This window comes from Corvus brachyrhynchos, unplaced genomic scaffold (assembly GCF_000691975.1).
Source record: "Corvus brachyrhynchos isolate BGI_N302 unplaced genomic scaffold, ASM69197v1 scaffold115, whole genome shotgun sequence".
Taxonomy (NCBI): Eukaryota; Metazoa; Chordata; class Aves; order Passeriformes; family Corvidae; genus Corvus; species Corvus brachyrhynchos.
In genome coordinates, this window is record NW_008239553.1 from 4,314,601 (window position 1) to 4,320,600 (window position 6,000).

Genomic DNA, 6,000 nt, shown 5'->3' on the forward strand with positions numbered 1-6,000 from the left:
TCCCTGAGTCAGCTGAGTGCTCACACTAGAGGGTGTCAAATATGCTGCATATTCTACCAGTATATCCTTTTATCATTGGGAAGGGTAATTCTGCAGACACACCTTACTACACCTTGTTTTCAGAGACGAATGCTTGCTTGTTTAATGCACTTGGTGGATATATGGCTCAAGTGTTTCCTTTTACTGGATCCTATATAAAAAAGACCATTTCATGCCACGTGTTCTGCTTAGATGGCAACTTGGTTTGCACTGGACATAGTTAGGTACCCTTGAAAGTAACAATTTTACTTATTCATTTTCAAGACTGACTTTGAATCAAGATCTAGATGTGGCCCTATAACCCTACTAATATCTCTCTAAGCCAGTGAGTTAACATCATTGCATTAAGATTGATAAATATGTCCATTCTAAGCCATCTATGATTAATTCCTTCATATTACTTCCAATTATATCATTTCCCTCTGTGGACCATAGAAAATGAGCCACCACAAAAAGCTGATTTTAAAAACCCCCACTATTCTTTCAATTGAAAACCTTAAAGACTTCCAGCAGCAGTGCTGTAGTTTCCCTAAAATCCTAATTACAGTGAATTAAATTACTAAAATGCTACTAATTACTTTTTAATTTCAAGAGAGATGTTTACAAAGCACAGTATAATGAGTAATACAGTACTTCAAATGATTACTAATGTTGCCATTTTGTCTGACTTAATCTCAATTAGTACAAATCACAATGTCATCATTGCTAATTGCTATTCCTTTTGAGCAAAATGCTAATTTCTCTTTACAATCATACAATTGCTGTTTGTTTTTCCCTTAAATTATTCCATTTAAGAGGCCCTGATAAAATGAGTGTTCAGAATATTTATTTTCTAGAGCTCAAGAAGAGGAAAGCATGAACTGAGGCTTTTAGAGTTTATTTTTCAGTAGTTTTGTCTTTTAAGTTCATTTCTTTCCTGTAATAAAAAAGCTTTCATCTCTCAAATGAATCATCAAGCAAGATGTAAATTCCTATCAAACTGTATTTTCAAGGGATTTTGCTTGGTTTACCGTCAGAAATTGATTTTATTATCCATCTCTGAAAGGAGGATTTTAATCTTTTTTTCATGAGTGAAATGCTGTACTGTAAAAAAAAAAAAACTGTAGCTGTGTTCTTACAAGGTTCTCACTGCACCTGCAAAAAGCTGAACATCAATGGAGAAAGTTAAAATTATTTGTCTAAGGTCAGATAAGGTAAAAAGGGAGTGGCACAGCTGAAACCACCAGCTCATTATCCTACTTGTGCACTAAGTAGTAGTTGGTGCTCCTGCCCTCTGTAAGTCTCACAGAATTGGATGTCAAATGTTTGCATCCCCTGAACAGGTGTTGCACTACAATGCCAATGGATTCCTATTCTGATGCAGTATAAGTGAATGGGGACAGGACACAGGACTTTGGTCCTGTTATCTTCACTATTGTTAAGTGAGGTCAACTCCCAGCCTTGAGCCATCAGATATTATTAAAGCTCCACTTGTGTGCTTATGGCATTGGTCTCTCTTCTGGTGGGATCAGATTCAGTCATGTCATGGCATTTCCTCATCTTTCTCTCTCTGTATCATTATGGGAATAATTTGATCAACAGTGCCCATTAAACTGAATGGAGCTGGAAAGAGGTGCTGGAGAGTGCCAGACTATGCTATTGCTTACTGTAAGACATCTTCTTGCCTTTAGATGAAAATTAATACTCGAAGATCTAGTCAACTTTGCTACACTGATTACTGGAAATGTGTGTGAAAGATTCACCTCTCTGTCCTGAGACATGATGGTACACCTTTCATCAGCCTTTTATTGAGAAATCTATGAAAGGAGTCCTCTGGACTGTGCCCTTTCACTCCTGGCATAGACACACACAAGTCCTTCGAAGAGCTGGATGTTGTACAGGGCCCAGTATTCCTCTTTCTTTAAGTCTTTTTTTTTTTCCGTACGGCAGTCATGATATTTCTGCTGCTTGGAATGGATGCTTAGAGGTAAGCAATTGTCATCATTGTTAAGGCACAGTTCAGGTCGCAACTTCTGTAACTCTGTCTCCCAGTAATGAGCAAAGGATTCATTTCTTATTTCCTCCATACTTATGTTTTAGGTAGAAAACATACCACTGAAAGTACAAGTAGTACATTTTCCCTATGGTTTGCTTCTAGACTCTGCATCATATGTATTGTTAATACTGAAATTTCTGTCTTGAGAGGAGTGACAGGTCTGGAAAGCAGATTGTTCTCATGGCATTTTTAAGAATTAATTTCCCAGTTAGCCCAAAGAAGAAACAAATGGGATGAAAAGCACTTTGGTCATCTCTCTGTTTACCAACTGCTGATCCTAAATCACCAGTGTTGGTAGGACTTCCAAAGCAATTGATGAGAATTTTAATATCCAGATATTTTAATTTCCAGATAGGAGTGCATTTGTTTGATTTATTATTCTGGATACAGAATAGCAGTATCCAGAAATTTGCTAGCTGCTGTCACAAACACAGTCATACAGGAGTCCTACTTTTACAAAAATGCTCTTCAGAATCAAAACCCAGTAGAGACAGCTGATCCTTAGGTGTGAAGGGAAAACAGAACTCCAGATTACATGAACATAAGTACTGCACCTGTGAAACTCAAAATGGGCAAAATTTAAGGCAGTCCCCACTATTTTAAGTAATTACTGCAGAGAAATTCCAGTCTCAGATACATTTACAGATACAGAGAGTTTTGTCACTCTCTTCGGTCTGAGCAGGCTGGGGAGCAAAGGGCATTGTAGTTGATCTACATAGCAACATTCTGTGCATTAAGCAGCCTTTTTTCCCTTCATGTAAAACTTTCCTTGTAAACTTAGTGAGTCACCGTAAAGGTAGAAAGCTTTATTTTTTTCCCAGCCCTCATTATAATGCAGTCAAATTGCCCTTCCAGATATTTTTCCATGCTGGTGGCTGAACTTCAACTTTCACACAAGCATAGGCAATACCAGAAGGACTACAGCATTGTTGATGTAAAGAGTGGGATTTAAAAAAATTGCTGTGTCTAATCATTTTGCATTTTTCAAGTTTGCACAATAAATAGACTAATCAATCTTCTAAGAAAACATGCCCCAGAAAGAACCACACTGCAGAATAAATAACAGAGGTTTTATTAGCCTTGTATTTTACTTACTAATCACCTAGCTGTAACGAGTATCTGAAGGGCACAGCAGAGATGACTAGTCACTCTCTTGAGATTCTTTACCTGTATTTTGATAGATATTTTTTCTCAGGTATTTTCACAGCTTGGGGGGGTGAGTGAACATCAAGAGATTGGAGAGAAAACTGCATATTATTTCTACTTTATTTTTCAAAAATGCTTCTCCCTCTTCCTGTTTTGTTTTGCACTTAAACCAAGTATGTAAACCTGGTATTCCTATGACAAGACTGTCTGTGTAATTGTTGGCAGAATAATCTTTTTTGTCTTTCTGTTTTCCCTATTATATCTGTAGCTGGAAAACCTAAGTGTCATACAAAACTCAGATTTTATGTCATATTTCTGTTTCCATATAAATGAGGAACTGGAATTGTTGGATTGCTGTGTGGTAAATACATACTCTTTGTTTCATGCAGTAAAAACCCTGTTACATTTGTATACAGATGAACTTTTTACATTGACCTACTTTGTAGCATTAAGTCATTTAACTGTCACTAGATTTTCGTGTAAAATAAGATACCAAAACACTGCACCTCACATAAAAATATAGAACTTAAATAGTCTCCAAGTAAATGCTATTCAGCACAGGGACTGTTGCTGTTGAATACTGTTGAATACCTGAATATTTGTGAAGGTCAAATCAGGACTAAGATCTGTATTCTATTCTATTCTGATTTTTTTAAATCTCGGTATATTGCTCATATTCAGCTCTAGCAGAAGATGTTCACTTATGAGACTTTGCTTTCAGAAATGCCTGAAGATGCTGGAAGTACTAATGGATTTGCAAGATACTGAAACATCTCTTTAGGAAGTAAAGAAAGAGCAAGTAACCACTGTATAATTGCAAAAGGAATCTGTTTTCCTGGGGAAACCTTTGTTTGAAACCAAACTCACAATGAATTAACCAAATGCAACTATCTCAAAAGTCTTTAATTTGAATGCTTTCTATCTGGGTAGGAACAAAAAGCAAATCCATCACATTTAGGAGGCAGGCAGATTCTTAAGAACAGAGTATTACTTTCTGTGAACTTTAGGATCTCAGTGATCCTAAAGACCTCAATATTGCACCTGTGAGAATTTCAGTGTAGACAGTATCTTCAGTTCATAAAGGCAGCAAAACTGTCTAATATAGTCATTACGTGGTTGCCCATGATAACAAGGATTAGATGAAATGAGCAAAGAAGTCTGCCTTTTTCTTATGTTCCTAAGAAGCAGATATTGCATTGACAATTTTGAGGATTCCCTGAAGGTTGGTGCAGTCTTGTCCTAGTTTCGGCTAGGATAGAATAAATTTTCTTATTAATTTTCTTATTTCTTATTTGCAGTGTATGCTCCCTGTTGGAATTTACTGCCAGTAGGAACAGGGTTAAGGTTATCACATTGTTGTACTTTGTAACACTGGCTTATGATATGATAGAATTGCTGGTAACGAAACAGCCTGGTATTTGTACTCAGCATTGCTGTGGTCTCTGTACTTTGGGAGTCATCAATCTGAAACCATTAATATTTACAATGTTTAACCTTTTCTCCTCAGAGGCCCAGCCTATGGAGGAGACATCTTACTACACCCTCCCCCTTTCCCACCAGTTTAGTGGAAAGGGGAAGCACCATCTGAGAACTTGGAAATTGTTGAATATTGAGATATTGAAACCAGAATGAATCTATTGCTAGGAACCAAGATGTTCTGCTGAATGAGTTCCAGAGCTTTTCTAAGGTTTAACAACTATTTAAGAATATCACCTAGAGATCTGCCCTAGGTTGGGTAACTATGAGTGGTAGTGTGCAAGGGATAGAACAGGCAAGTGCCTAGGACTGGATGCCTTCAATTTTTTGGAACTCTACCCCTGAAAAAGTGCAGGATCTGAAAAAAAATAGTAAAATATTTGGAAAAAAATGCTGTCACCCTGGCAATTCCAGAGAGACACAAATCACTGCAAGGTGCTGGGACCTGACCCATGCCCACCAAGCCCTGCTCAGCACTATTCAGTACCCTCAAGGGGAAAAGAAGATCTCTGGATCTGAAAACATGGTGACAGACACTGCAGTGACTCCATCTCCTGTGACAGACACTGTGGCTGCTCCAGCCCTGCTGACAGGCACTGTGCTAAACCAGACAACCAACCCGTGCCAGTACCATTGCCCTGATACACAAGAAAAAATGGCGGTAAAACTCAGCTTGTTTAGTAGATGTGGATGAAGCAGGACTATCAGGGGAAAAGGAGGATGAGGCAGAACAAGAGGTAGCCACTTGATCTCTATTCCCGAGTGAGCTGTAAAAAGATTTCAGCTATCATCCAGGTGGGCCCATTATTTATATATTCTATTTCCATTATTATGGAATTATAACCATTATTAATAATAATTAGATATAATATATTAATAATTATTAATAACAAATAATATAATAATATAATAGTAATATAATATATTAATAATAATTAATATAATAACCACTATTAAATGGTTCTTATCAAAACCCACAGGTTTTACCTTCTTTCTGATCATCCTCCCAGGGTGGTGGGTGTGTGTGTCTACCAGAGAGTGAGTGGCTATATGGTACTTAGCTGCCATCTGAGGTTAAACAATGATGCCCTGCAAAATTCTAAAACTGTATGAGATCAAGAAAGTCCCATTAGAACCCTACGATTTGCTGATTTTATGGTGATGAACCCTAAGAACAAAAGTATACTTTCATAATTAAGGAATTATGAAAACTAAATGCTTGCAGAAATTCTGCTTCAACGTGACTTCTGAGAGGTTATAAAGTCCAACTACTCATGTAAAGCCCTAGATCAGGTTAGCAATGA